The sequence below is a fragment of the Myotis nattereri genome (assembly GCF_964212035.1).
Source record: "Myotis nattereri genome assembly, chromosome: 2".
Lineage (NCBI taxonomy): Eukaryota > Metazoa > Chordata > Mammalia > Chiroptera > Vespertilionidae > Myotis > Myotis nattereri.
The window spans coordinates 84,940,631-84,954,622 of record NC_138076.1 but is presented as its reverse complement, the minus strand read 5'-3'; the positions used below and the strand labels follow the sequence as shown (position 1 = coordinate 84,954,622).

Genomic DNA, 13,992 nt, shown 5'->3' with positions numbered 1-13,992 from the left:
CTCCTTACAAGAGAAAAGCTTGTACCTGACAAGCCTTTAGAAAGGTGCATTTCTCTTAAAAGACGTCTCCTGTCCTTCTAATCTAGAAGGGACATTACAAACTGCTAATAAATGGTGACATCCATGCTTCCAGAGATTAGATTTCCCCAGAGCTGAAATAAAGCACCCTTAGCTTTCTCCCGCCCAGGGTATCCCATTGGATTCCCTTCAGAGTGCGCTCTGCGTGCACCCTCTGGGAAGGTTGCACAATGGATCAGTAATCTCTGTTGTCTTTCTTTGCACTGGGGCTCTGGCCTCCAGAGGGGAAAATAGCTACACACACAGGGAAATGGCATAAGTTAAAATCATGCAAGCCTGGTTGGGTAGTAATGACTTTCCCAGGATCCAAGTCTTTGCCTTCAGGATACATGAAGATGGAAAACAATGTTTTTCATTCAACATTTATAGAGAACACACAGAGTACACGGTACTGTGCTAAATACTGGAGGGCATGCAAGAGGAGGCAAAACGTAATCCCTGGCCAGAGGATTCCTGATAGGAGGGCTATTTCAAGTATCCCCAGACCTATGACCCTTCGAGAAATTCTTGGGTGAATAAAATTGTACTCAGTATTTTCAGTAAACATGGAAAAGGATACTGCTAGGGCAATACATCCTTAAGGAGACAGGGCATGTAAATGTGCTTGAAAATATTATTTCTAAGTTATACAGTGTAGCGGATGAATGAGTTAGGGGTTTTAGGGGGCTAAAGGCGCCCCGGTGGCCACACTAGCCCTTTCTCTAAGGAGCCTGACTTCAAAGAGGCACCGATCAGCTGTCTGCACAGTTAGCTGAATCCGAACAAAGGAGGCTGGCACTTTTACCTGGGATGTGGATAACTTGGAGGAAAAGTGGCCTCCACGAAGGAAAAAGGGCAACATTCCACCTGGAGTGAGAAGCACCCCCAGCTACCCAACCGTGTAAGCTGACAGCATCCTCCGTCGACCTCCTCCCGGCTCCCCGCTCCGCATCCTGTACTCAGGCCAGGCGGTGGGCCGCGCTCGGCCGGATTCCACCGCCCACTCCACGCCTGCAGCCCTCGCACCAGCCGGCTCCAGCCAGCGAGCTGCCACGTGCGCCCGGGTCCTCCGCCCGGCCCCTCATTGGTCCCGGCGCCCCCAGTGTTGCAGTGGTAACCGTGGGGTCCCCATTGCTGTCCCCCCACCCGCACCCTCCCGCACCCAGCCAGAGTCCGGACAGCGGTGGCGGGAGCGAGCGGCTCGGCCCCTCCTCGGAAGGGCAGCGCGACAGTGGGCTTTGGGCGCCGCCTCCGCTGCACCCGTGGCTCCGAGCGCTTCGCTCGGCGCAGCCCCGCTCGATCCGGAGCCCGCGCGCGCCGGGCTGCCTTCCCCTCCCCCTCTGCCGCCGCCCCGCGGGCAGCTCCTTTAGGCGAGACGCTCGGTCCATCCTTCTTCCCAGGTTGACGGATTTCCGGGGGTGAAGAATTTCGCCTCGGTCCCTACGAGCATCTCGGCCTCCCTTCCCCTCCCCTCGCGACTCCCCCACCCCGTGGGCGCGCGCGCACAGACACACACTCCCACTTGCAGGCGCGCGTGCGCGAGCCCCGAGTCGCGGAGTCTCCAGCGCCGCTCAGCAGAGCCCACTCTTTCGGGCGCCGCTACTCACACAGGCTTCCAGCCGCCACGGGGCGTCCTCTGTCTGCGGCAGCGGCGGCGGAGGCGGCGGACGGAACCGTGGCTGCAGCCCGGCCCCTTCTCGCAGCTCCGTGCCCTGGACGGAGTCCGGGAGAAGCGGAGGAGGACACCGAGACCAGGAGGAGCCGCGCCCGGCGCCCGGCTCCGCGCGACGGGCTGTCTCCGCTCCCGGTATCACGGCCCCAGGTAAGCAGCTCCGGGGCCCGCAGCATCCCTGGAGCGTCCGGTGTTGGAGCCGGGCTTCCCCAACCCCGCCCCCGCCAAGGCGCCGGGGTCCAGGCTTGGGGAGGAGAGGGCAGGGGCGGGGGGAGGTGGCTGGAGCCAGAGGTGAGGCTGGTAGGGTGGGTGTTTGGAAGTGTGGGGGCTTGGGCAACACCCCCGAGCCTTTCTTCGCCCTCCCCCAGTGCCAGCTCTGTCACTTTTATGAGCCCGGGGGTGTCCGGCGCCCCAGACAGCTGTTCGCCTCTCTCCCCGCTGCGGGCAGCCAGTGTTGGCTCCGAGCTCCGCACCCGCCGCGCGCCTCCTACCTCCCGTGCACCTTGGACAGCGCACCCCGCCTCCCATCGCCCCCGGAACCGCACACGGGACTGCGTCCTGCTCCCGCCACCCTCCCGCTGCCCTCTTCTTTCCAGGTTGCCACCCTCCTGCCCTGCATCCCTTGTCCTCCCTGCCTTGGCGGACTCGGCTCTGGTGCGGGCCAGAAACTTTCCTCCTTGCTAGCCTGCGCGAGGTACTATTTTTGTTATTGGTGACTGTCCCCTTAACGCGGGTAACTCAGACACCGTGGATGGGTCCTCCTCGGTGGGAGCAGGTCCTGCCCTGCCGAACCCAAGGCAAAAAGAGGCAGGGAACAGTTGGACTCGGAAGCTGCCAGGGTGCAGAACCCGCGCCTCTCCGACTTCCCACCTACCGGGACTCGACACGTGCGCGCCTCCCATAGACAGACACGGCCCATCCCCGACCACCCTTCTCCTCCTTCACGGCCACGGCCAACCCATAGGTTGGACACCCGGGGCTCGCAGGACCTGATTGGCTAAAGGGGTAACCCGGCCTCCTTTTCGGAGCGGGGGTGGTTCTGTGTGTTGTAGTTGTCATCCCCAGGCGTGCGCATAGGGGAAGTGGGGTCTACAGGTAGCCAAGCTACTTGGGTGGGATCCTCCCGTCCCATTGTGTATAGCTACTCAACCACCCTCTTTCCTCCACATATACTCCTGCTTTTCTCCTTTTCTGTCTCTTTCTCAACATTTTACTGCTGTAACATTAAAAATTGGCCTGTAACCCTACTTTTATTAACATTATATTTGTTCGTTGGCAGTGATTTTTAAAAGCAGATCTAGAAGAATGAAGGAAACTGTGGGAGGTTCATGGCAAACTGGGCTGCGCGTTTGAGTCCAGTAGTTTGGAGAAAGTAATGGGCGAGTAAGGGATCTGAAGAGGGTTTGAAAAGGTGGGAAGGAAATTGTTGTTTGGAGGAGAGGCAGAGGTGAGCAAGCTTGGGAAGCTGAGGGAGAAGGAAGTGGGTCATTTGTGGAGTGAGATGTGAAAGAGAAACCCAGACAGGCGGTCCTGGGAGGTGGAGGTAAGTGCGTTTTGAAGAGGATTCCGTCTGGGAAAGTGGTAATTTTGAGCTAGTATTTAGTTCGTTATTAACATACTTAATTTCTGTTTTGCCCTTGGAGACTTTATAGTAATAATGTCAATCCATTTAGTGGATTTTGCTTATTCCAATTTCTTGTAATATATAGATTTGCAACTAGTAATGAATTTCAAAAAGAATTTCAAAGGCTTCTCTGAGGGATGCACTAAAATAGGGAAGTTAGAGTGCTTTTGAAATATTGTGAGGGAAGGCTGGTGAGCATTGCATAAAATCCAAAGGTTGTTCTGTCATTATTTAGGGCCCTTGCTGAAGTATATGAGTATGCATAAATAATACTGATTTCTCTTCATTTCAAAGTGTGATTGGCTCTAGCATTTTGAAGCTTTAATTCCTTCAGGCTGTTTTGATGCTGTGTCTGTACATCAAGAATATTGTAATTCTTATCGTTAGAAGCCATGTCGCAAAACAAACAGCAACTGATGCAAGTTAATGTTGACAACTTTATATTGAGTACACTGTGTGTTATTTTATTTGTAAGCTAGTAAAATATGCAAGAGTAACATAGCATGACTGTTATTCCCCAGGGACCCATATCAAAACAAAGTGGGAATCACATGAGGCTATTCCAGGGAGAATAATTCAATTATTTTAAAAAAATATATATATTTTAAGATTTTTAGGTGTAAACAGCAACTGAATTTTCCCATTTGAATTATTATCTTTGTACACAGTGGTAGCACATGATATTAGGTAAAGTAGCATATTAAATGTTAGATGATTCTGAAGTATATAGTAAAGGCTTTCCATTCATTATTTTACATAAGTAGACAGAATATTCTGACTGTATGAATTTGATACAACTGGCAAGTTGGAAATTATTGCTATTGTTGAGAAAATAATTTCTACTATGTTTTCATATCTTTAAGTCATGCCTTGATTTGCCCTCAGGGATTTAGATTCTAGTTTTCGGCCTATCAAATATAATGTATTTGGAAGTAGTCAGGAAAAGAATGTATATATTCACACATATGCATCTATGCAAAATATATGCATGTATATCAGCTCACAGCTATATATTAATATATATAGTTTTGGAACACATTCAGTGTGTTTGTTTATATATACGTTGTCATCATTCTTAGAAAATTTTCTTACATCTTCTTGTCCAAAAGGTGGCCCTGTTTTAAACTGTAGAAAGCATTATCACCAGCAGAATTGGCCAATAGATCATGGAAACAGACAATAGTATTTTGTTGCTTGGCAACCACTTACTGTGAATGAAAAACAAAGCAGTGACAGCTGCTTCCACATCCTGATACTCATATTGTAGCTCAGGAATTGCAACCCTCAAATGAGACACATTTACGAAGTTTCATTTGCGTAAAGTGAAGCTGTTGCTTTTTGGAGATTTTTAAACAAGAATATTTAAACCTTTTATTATAATAAGAATTATATTGTTATTGTGAGGTGAAATGAAACATCTAATTTCAGTTGCCCTCTTTAGTCCAGTATAAACTGAAAAATGCAAGATTGGGAGGAATGTTTAGCCTCTTCTTCTTCTTTCCTTTATAGTTCAGTAAGCACGTTTTCTGCTGCCATAGGTGCTCTTAGAATTTTACAAAAACTTTGGAGCTCTCTATGATACCTGAATAAATGGCTGGATTTTAACTGCTAGGAGGAGATTAGAGATTGGTGCTCTGGCCTAACCCTTTAATTTTCAGACCCTGAGGCACAGTGAGGTGATGTGACTTGACCCTGGGGACAAAGCCATTTCCATAATGTCTTCCCTCAGGTCACAACTGAAAAAATTTCCCCTCATTTCCTCCTCCTTTTTTGTTGCTCTTTATTTACATAAAATTTATAACCAAGATATTTATCCTGATAAAGATACTTAGAAAATCCGGTGGTATTTGGAAGTGAGAATTCAGTTTTGACACTAGACTGTAGTTTAGGATTCGTTGTATACTATGTGTCCTGCCTTTAACCTCTGGAAGTGCAGACTCCCACCTCTCCCCAGACTGGAGAAGTCCAGCCTTTTTCCTTGGTAGTTGTTTACAGCTTTGGACAATCTTTAATGATCTACTATTCTCTATGTGAATTTTAAACAGGGATGAGATTGAAGATTATGTTGGTCAGCTTGTATACCTGCAAGAGTTTAAACATTTCAGCTAATTAATCACTAGTTCCAGCCTTCTGTCTGCAACATGATAGACATGCTGTTGTTGTAGTGATCTGGGCTCTTTAATGTATGTGAGACGGACTGTGTCATTGCATAATACTTGTTTCAGTCTTTTATCAAAGCTGTCTTGCCACAAGTGTTACCCGAAGCCTGTTTGCGGAGGACAAGTCATTTATCTGTGAGAGATGGTAATAGTGCAGATTGTTTCTCAACTCTAACATGATAATGCATAGATTGTTGGGGGAGGCAAACTTGGATCACATATGTATTATTAAGCATCCCTTCTAACTTAAGAAGTATATTGCATGGGTGATGTGTTTTGAGGTTTCTTACTGCTATTTTAAATAATTTATAATCCTTTGGTGAAGGTAGGCATTTAACTTTAATATGACACCTTAAGTAGAAAATTTTGGACTGGACTGGTTGGAGAAACAATGGAGTGACAGTATTAAGTACCGTTGAAGAGCCATTTTCACCAGAAAAGCATGCACTTTAGCAGATTTGTAGGGGGAATAAATTGATTTACAGCATGTTTAACCTAGTTTTAGAAGTCTGCTATTAACTTGTTCTAGCTAGAAGGGTTTTCAAGCAGAATAATAATTTGGCAGATTTCAAGTGAATGTCAACTGATTTCTTTCTTTTTTTAAAAAAAAATATATTTTATTGATTTTTTAAGAGAGAAAGGGAGAGAGATAGAGAGTTAGAAACATCGATGAGAGAGAAACATTGATCAGCTGCTTCCTGCACATCTCCCACTGGGGATATGCCCGCAACCCAGGTACATGCCCCTGACCGGAATCGAACCTTGGACCCTTCAGTCTGCAGGCCGACGCTCTATCCACTGAGCCAAACCGGTTTTGGCAACTGATTTCTTTAAAAAAAAAACAACAAAAAAACAACAAAACAGGTCTGGCTATGAGTTTGTCCAAGACAAGTTTTTTTTTTTTTTTTTTTTTTTTTTTTTTTTTTTTTTTTTAAATTCTCTAGGATTAATTTGAATTTTAAGGTTAATGTTATTTTTTTTTTAAATTTCTGAACTATATATTTCTCTTCATATTGTGTCATAGTCAACATGCTGTAGTTCACACATTTTACTTTAATCCACTGGAATCTTGAAATTTAACTAACTTCCCTGTCCTACCTTCATGTACAAGATAATGTGTTTGTATGTATATATGCAAACACATACACAGTACTTACATTTTTTCCTTTTTGTTGTTTTCATCCTTATGATCGAACACAAAAGAACTTGATTTGTGTTCCTTTTTAATATAGTAAAGAGAAGCCATAAGCAAGAGATATTTACGTTTTCAATTTTCTTATGTCAGCTTCTGCTATTATAGCCTGTAAACTCTCACCCACACAAATAGGATGATTACTAAAAACAAGGAAACAAATAAATACACATCTAAGCATCATCCCATTTGCTACCCTCCAGGCTAGCTAAGAAAGTATATTTTCTCATTCTCAGACACATATATTTCCACACACACACCCACATACATATTGAGTTTAAGGTCCTATAGACTCTTGTTTTTTTATTATAAAAGTATTTGATTGGGAAACCTGTGTATGGTCGTTTTTAAAAGCAATTACTACTTATTCATTTTTTTTCAGAAAGGCAATAGCATTTGGAAGAATTAAACTGAATTATTCCCGTTGGAGATTTTTAAATTTATACTGAGACTGTAACTCATGGCCCTTACAACAGTGCCTGCAACAACAGAGCCGGGCACCTGGTAGGAACTCAGTGTGTTTTATAGATTGTGCACTTGCCTTCCTTCTTTTTCCAACATTGTTAATAACTCAATTTGTATTTATATGAAGAGTAAAGTTGAAAAAATGGAGAAGATATTACTGTGGTTTTTAAAATTGTTTCTGACACTGTATTAAAAGGTAGAAATAATTAACTTAGCCCGTGATATTTTGGAATATATTTATTGTTAGCATAGAAAGTTACACTAGGGGTATTGATTTTTCACAAATACAGCCATCCTGAGTACAGACCAGCTCTTTAATAGCCCACAGCAGCATAACAAAGGTTATGGCAGCTAGTCCGAAGGAATACTTTATTTAGTTGGACCTGGAGGGTGAAGCTTGCTAGCCACAGTGTAATTATCCAGACTGGAATGTGGCCAAGGTGCTGTGCTTCACATCCCAAACACTGGGAGAAAAGCCACGATGAAATCTTTAGTGACTTATGACCTCTTCTTTGGTCTCATTTGCCAGAGAGCATCTTGAAAAGGTTGAAAATTGCTGAGGCTGTTGTGCACATAAGGGCTAGAGCCCAGGGTGACCATCTAGATTCCCCATACCACATTTCTGGTCATTGGAAGAAGTCACCATCCCAACCAAGAGTTCAGTGCCATTGAGAGAAGACTTGCTTCTTTATCCTGCTCCCTCTTTGTGAAGTCTCTTGGGGAAACCCTGGCAGAATCACAAGGCAAGAAAAATCCGACAAGCTTCCAGTTCCTCTTGAAGAATCCTTCAGCTTTCTACCACCTTCTAGGTGTTTCTTTCCTTTGTAGGATTTAATTAACAGTTTCTTATCAGAAAGTCTTTGTTAAGGTCATGCTAAAAAAAGGTTGCAGTGTTTGTTTGTTTTTTGGAGTAATTTTTGAGTGTCTTGCATATAGTAGGTGCTCAATATTTGTTTAGTTTCACTAGTGGAATTGTACCTACTATTTTGATATGGAAGATAGTTTTGCTCAGGAAACCTACTTAGACAATACCATACTATTTTCTTTTAGGACTATTTCTTTAACAAACATTTATGGAACATTTACTATATGAATGGCATAGTATTTGGCTCTAGTTGTCATAAAGATTGTTAAGGCACAGTTTGTGCTTATGGGAGAGAATATATACTACTTGCATGGAAGTGTATACATTCAGTGTGGTTTTCAAATGACTATGCAGGCTGGTCAGTAGGACTGGAGAGCAGGGCAAGAGACAGATCAGGGAGGAACTAGTAAAGCCCGCCAAAGATTTTGCACTTAATGATATGTCTGTGTTTTACAACCTACCTATTCAAAGAAATCCCATGAAATGCTTGCTACAGTACTGATTCCTGGGTCCCTGCCCCCGAGACCTACTGAATCAAAATCTTCAGGGAAGTGGCCTGGTGGAACAGACATGGTCAGTTTCATGCTCATATGCCAAGATGCTCACTGCTGTAGTACATGTCTGCAGAAATCTGCAGCAGGTACCTACCGTTTTCCACCTGAGGGCTTTCTCACTCATATGTGGGGCAGCTTGGTAGGGCCGCGAAGGAAATTGCCTCAAAAGTGGACTTCAGCCCTAGCTGGTTTGGCTCAATGGATAGAGCGTCAGCCTGCGGACTGATGGGTCCCAAGTTCGATTCCGGCCAAGGGCACATGCCTGGGTTGCGGGCTTGATCCCTAGGAGGGGGCGTGCAGGAGGCAGCCAATCAATGATTCTCTCTCATCATTGATGTTTCTATCTCTCTCTCCCTCTCCCTTCCTCTCTAAAATCAATAAAATATATATTTTTTAAAAAGTGGACTTCAGACAATGACAAAAGAGAGCTGGGTGTAATGCACTAGCATCCTGGACTCTCAGGTGCGATAATTGACACACATTCTACACTGTGTCCCAGAGTTCCCCAGTGAAACTGAGCCTCAGTTGCCCATAATGACAGTCTGCTAGTACCCTGTTCTATTGACTATCTCCATTTCCTCTACCAGTAGTTCCTATGATTCCTCCCAAATAAATAACTTTCATTTACATCATGTCTCAAGGTCTGTTTCTGGAGGAACTCAACATGTGATATTGAAGAATCTGCTTTATTTTAGTTGTTATTAATGTCCCCACTGGTTTTTAAAATGCGGCAAACTTAGAAGACCCAGCCTTAGGTGAGAGAGAGTTACTGAAGGACTAAGATGAGAGCATTGCATTACCACTGTTTGATTTGCAACTTAGAAAGACCATGCAGTCAGGTGAGTGGGGAATGCACTGATGGAGGGAGAGTTGGGGACATGGAGATGAGCTAGGAGGTGTCCAGGTAAACACAATGATGAGCACCTAATCCAAGGGAGTGACTGGGGTGGCGGTGGGGAAAGGATACAAAATGGATTTGATGGGAAGCTGTTTGGAAACGTCAGCATGGCATGGAGGCCTGTGATCCGTGGTCACTTAGCTCACTGCCCGTCCACAACCAGGATTCACTCTGTTCTGCACCATTACCCGGCCCGTTAGGCTTGGCACCCCTTGAAGGGCTGAGACTCCTCTGTCTTTCCTGTAATTGTGATCAGGATTACTAGGTTTAGGTAGGGCGATTCTGGGCATAAGTAAAAGAATAAATTAAAGAATATAAATAATTCACTACCAGATCATTAAAAGAAGAAAGATACATATTGTGGCGTTGTAGAAAGAAGAGTTAGAAGATGTCTGTGATGCATGTTCACTTTGTGATTACGGTGGCGCCCTCCCCGCCCCCCCACCCCCACCCCCACCCCCATACTTTTGGCTAAGAGGTAATTTTCATCTACCATCAATTTCTGGAAGACCTAGCATGCACTTATGTCTATTGTTTCCCCTGATCCTCTAATATCCTGTATTTTAGCTAAGTGATTGAATGGTAGTTGGGGGTGGGGCTGGTTCTTTGCTCTTGTTCTGTCAGAATGCCAGGCTTTTGACTGTAGTTTCTCTTGCCCAGTCTTAGGCCACCAGTTCCCCAAAGAGATCAGAGGGTGGGAGGAGGAAAGTACAAATCCATAAAGAGAACCATTTTGAATTAAATGCTTAATTATGAAATGAGCAGGTTTAAACTTGTTAGATGATGGGAAATAAGATCAGGCAGCCTTCTAATTGTCTCATGTATGAATACTAATACTCTGGCTCTGTCTAGTGAGAAAGGCAAAGACTGAATAATGAAAAGAGAGCACCCTGAGACCGTCATATTTTTGCAAAAGTAGAATTGAGCCAATGACAAAGAGGAAACCAAATTATGAGAAATTGTTGAATGATCAGCAAGGAGCTCACTGGCCTTACTGGACAGTGAGAACAAATCATGACAGTAGAAATACTGAACATATGAGTGTAAAGAGGCTGGAGGCACTATGGGTGTAATATGGTGAAAGGAAGAGGCCTTATTAATTTAGCATATTATACACATTTATGTTCTTTAATTTTTTAATCATTTATTTATTTAAAATATTTTTATTGATTTCAGAGAGGAAGGGAGAGTGGGAGAGAGATGAAAAACATCAATGATGAGAGAGAATCATTGATCGTCAGCCTCCTGCATACCCGCTACTGGAGATCGAGCCCACAACCTGGGCATGTGTCTTGACCAGGAATCAAACTGTCACCCCGTGGTTCATAGGTCGATGCTCAACCACTGAGCAATGCTGGCCGGGCCATTTATGATTTTTTAAATTAAAATTTTTATTTGCTGATAATTATAGATTCATATGCAGTTGTGAGAAATAATAGAAGAGATCCTGTGTGCCCTTTACCCATTTCCCCCCAATGGTAACACCTTGCAAACCTATATAGTACAATATCACAACCAGGATATTGATTGATATAATCCACTAATCTCATTTAGATTTCTCCATTTTCACTTCTACTCATTTGGGTGTGTTGTGTCTACATAAGTGCATATGTGCATTTTTTTTCTATTTAATATTGATGATATTTTATTTTGAAAAGAGCCTTTTCCATTCTAGAATTTTGAAAATAAAATTCACTTGTTTAGACTAGTACTGGCTTAATTGTAACTGAAGAAAGGTGCTATAGAACAAATTCCTCAACCCCCTTTCAAGACTGTGATTCTGCAGCACATCCTCAGGGGTCACCTGAACGTGGCAGCAAGGTCACGGGGCATTTGGCCAAATGTAGCTTTCACTTTATTTATTCCTTGGTTACCATTATATGACATTAAGAAAACCTTTTAAAAGTGTGACTGTTGTAAAAGAAGCTTGCTTGTTAAAGCTATTGTTACTCCTCTTCCTTGTACCAGCATTTCTATCCTTCCCTTCCAGTATTCCCCGCCCTTCCCTCTTCGTGTTGCTTTTCCAGATTTCTGAGTCAGCTGGCTCCCATGTTAGAGGCACATGGGCGATAGCAGGGAGAAGGGCAGAGTATTAGTATTCATATACGAGATTATTAGAAGCCTGCCTTTTGTTTTCTTTCCTCTAGCCTCCTGTGGCATCTCTGACAGTGGGAATGCCCCCTCTATAGCACTGCTAATACTTGACAGACCTCTGATTCTAGCTGCTCACAAGTGAACTTGGCCCATGGACTCCAGCAACGCCACCTGCTGCAGTTGTCTCTTTAGCCTGGGTTGGTAGCAGCTCCCTGCTCATGACAGCCTCTGGATTACCTCAGTATCCTGTAGTAGGCTCTCTGCTCCTCCATCACCTGGGCAACCAATTCTCTCTATTAAATTTCCTTCCATGAAAAAATACTTGAAGACATTATTATTTTCCTAGTTAGACATTCCCCAGTTCCTCAAAGCATGGCGATGATATACATCTGATAAGGTTTTCCTCTTCTGACATTCTGGTTTCTTCCACTGCAAAAATGTTGCCAGCTACAGTTAGAATAGAAAGTACCTGTATTTAGGACTCCAGCCCTTCTCCTAGGAATCTCTGTCCCTTTACTGACTGTTCCTTCCTTCCTAGTCTCTGGTTTTCCAAACACTAATTTCCCTTTATCAAATATAACACTAATTTCTCTTTGTCAAATATATTTGGCATTTTGGCAATTTCCCCTATTGTCTTTGTTAATCTATTCTTGAGCTCCTCTTTTACCAAGTTTGTCTACCTGATCTTCTGCTAGTAGTACTTACTGACCTCATTGCCGTGTCTAATATCTTTATGCCTGTATTTGCAAGTTGGTCCCATGACTCAGTCCTGAATGTACTTTGGTTCACAGGTCAGACCTCTGCCAGTTGAGGATTTGGTTTTGCTGGCATTTCACTCTGCTGCATGAGAGTGCTTTTTAAATATGTATTACCAGGCTCCTTTACCTCATCTCCTATAGAAGTACATGTGATTCTGTAACAAAAACAATGGTAAGAATGTTAGTAAGGATGCTTTTGGAAGAAGGAAATGGGACTCAAGTAGCACCTGTATATATAAAAGGCTAATGTGCAAAGTGTTCCCTCAGGAGTTCGACTGGGAGACTGGGAGTTTGATCACTCGCTGTGACATATGCTGACCACCAGGGGGTGGTGCGGAATGAAGGGAGACCCTGGCCAGCAGCCAGCAGGCACTAGGGACCCTACCTGTTCATGAATTTCGTGCACTGGGCCTCTGGCCTTTAAATATAAAGCAAGTTTAGAAGGCCTGTCAGATAAAGCAGGCCTATGTGACGGACACAAGCTGCCTTAACAAAAGGGGCACAAAAGAGACACTTGGTATTTTAGAAAAGGTATTAGGGTGATGGAGTGAAGGCTCGGGCTCCTCCCCTACTGGGGGCCGTCTTGGTGGTTGCTGCCACAGCGGTCCCATAGTTGGCACATTGGGCAGCTTCATCCCTTCCCCAGGCATTCCCTAGCCGAGCACAGAGAGCTGAGAGTTGGAACAGGGAGAAAGATTTAGAGCTCTCTGCACTAAGATGTTCAGAAGGTCGCACAAACAATGCAGTTGTAGGTACCCCATCCTCTGATGCCAGGCATATAGTGCGCGTGAAGATAGTCTTAAAATCAGTGGCCGTGGGAATCACCACTAGGTCTATAGGATTAGGCCTGGGGAAATTCAAAGCTTTGGCTGCAGAAGAATATAAATATTGAACACTAGGCTGTGGCATGGGCCGTAAGTGTGTTCAGGTCTTCGTGTTCTGCTGCTGCGGTGGGAACAGGGCTGGGGCATGTCTTGTTGGCTGGTGGACACGGTTCTGAACAGAGGGAGCTCTCTGGGGCTGCCCCTTAGACCGCTCTTTTACCGCCGCTCTCCATAATGACCACAAGGGGCAGCAGGGCTGTGGATGAGGCGGCTCTGGGTGAACTAACTGTGGAAAAGCAATAAGTTTATTTTTAATGGGCATAAGCTTTGAAGGCAGGTAATTAAGACACACTTTAGCCTCATGGACAAATTAGGGTTCTAGTTCATACAAATGCAAGACTGAAAAAGTAAATCACTTGCACACTTATAATCGCTAAGGAGCATTTTGCTCCGTAACAAAACACCATTTATGCCTGCTGTTATGTGAGCTTTTCCTCTCACTTACCTTTTTTCTTTACTTCTCAGAACGGACTGAACGCAGGGCCCTTTCCCCTGGTAGTACTCTCTGCCCTTTCCGTCAGGAAAGTGGTGCCCGCATGAGAGCCCCCAACAGTTTCTCATGACATCTTTCTGAAGACTGGTCATTTACCTGTTCCAGTTGCATCTTTCTGCAGAAATATAGTCTGTTTCTTTCCTTATTACGTAGTACTGTGCGGAGGAGAATGTTTTTAAATGAATTTTTTTAGGCAGTAGGGACTTGACTTTGTCCAGAAATGAAGCAGGTGCAGAAGTTAGAGAAACTGTGTTCTGTGCATTGGTTGGTATGTTGT

At 44.4% G+C, this 13,992-nt stretch overlaps 1 protein-coding gene across 1 annotated transcript in view; it reads left to right on the top strand.

The window, feature by feature from the left end:
- Nucleotides 1–1,609: 1,609 nt before the first annotated feature.
- Nucleotides 1,610–13,992, top strand: part of ENOX1 (ecto-NOX disulfide-thiol exchanger 1) — a 593,708-nt gene continuing 581,325 nt past the window's right edge. Inside the window, exon 1 of the mRNA XM_081082747.1 lies at nt 1,610–1,879. The gene's annotated coding sequence lies outside the window, so the exon portion shown is untranslated. The remainder of the gene's footprint in view (nt 1,880–13,992) is intronic.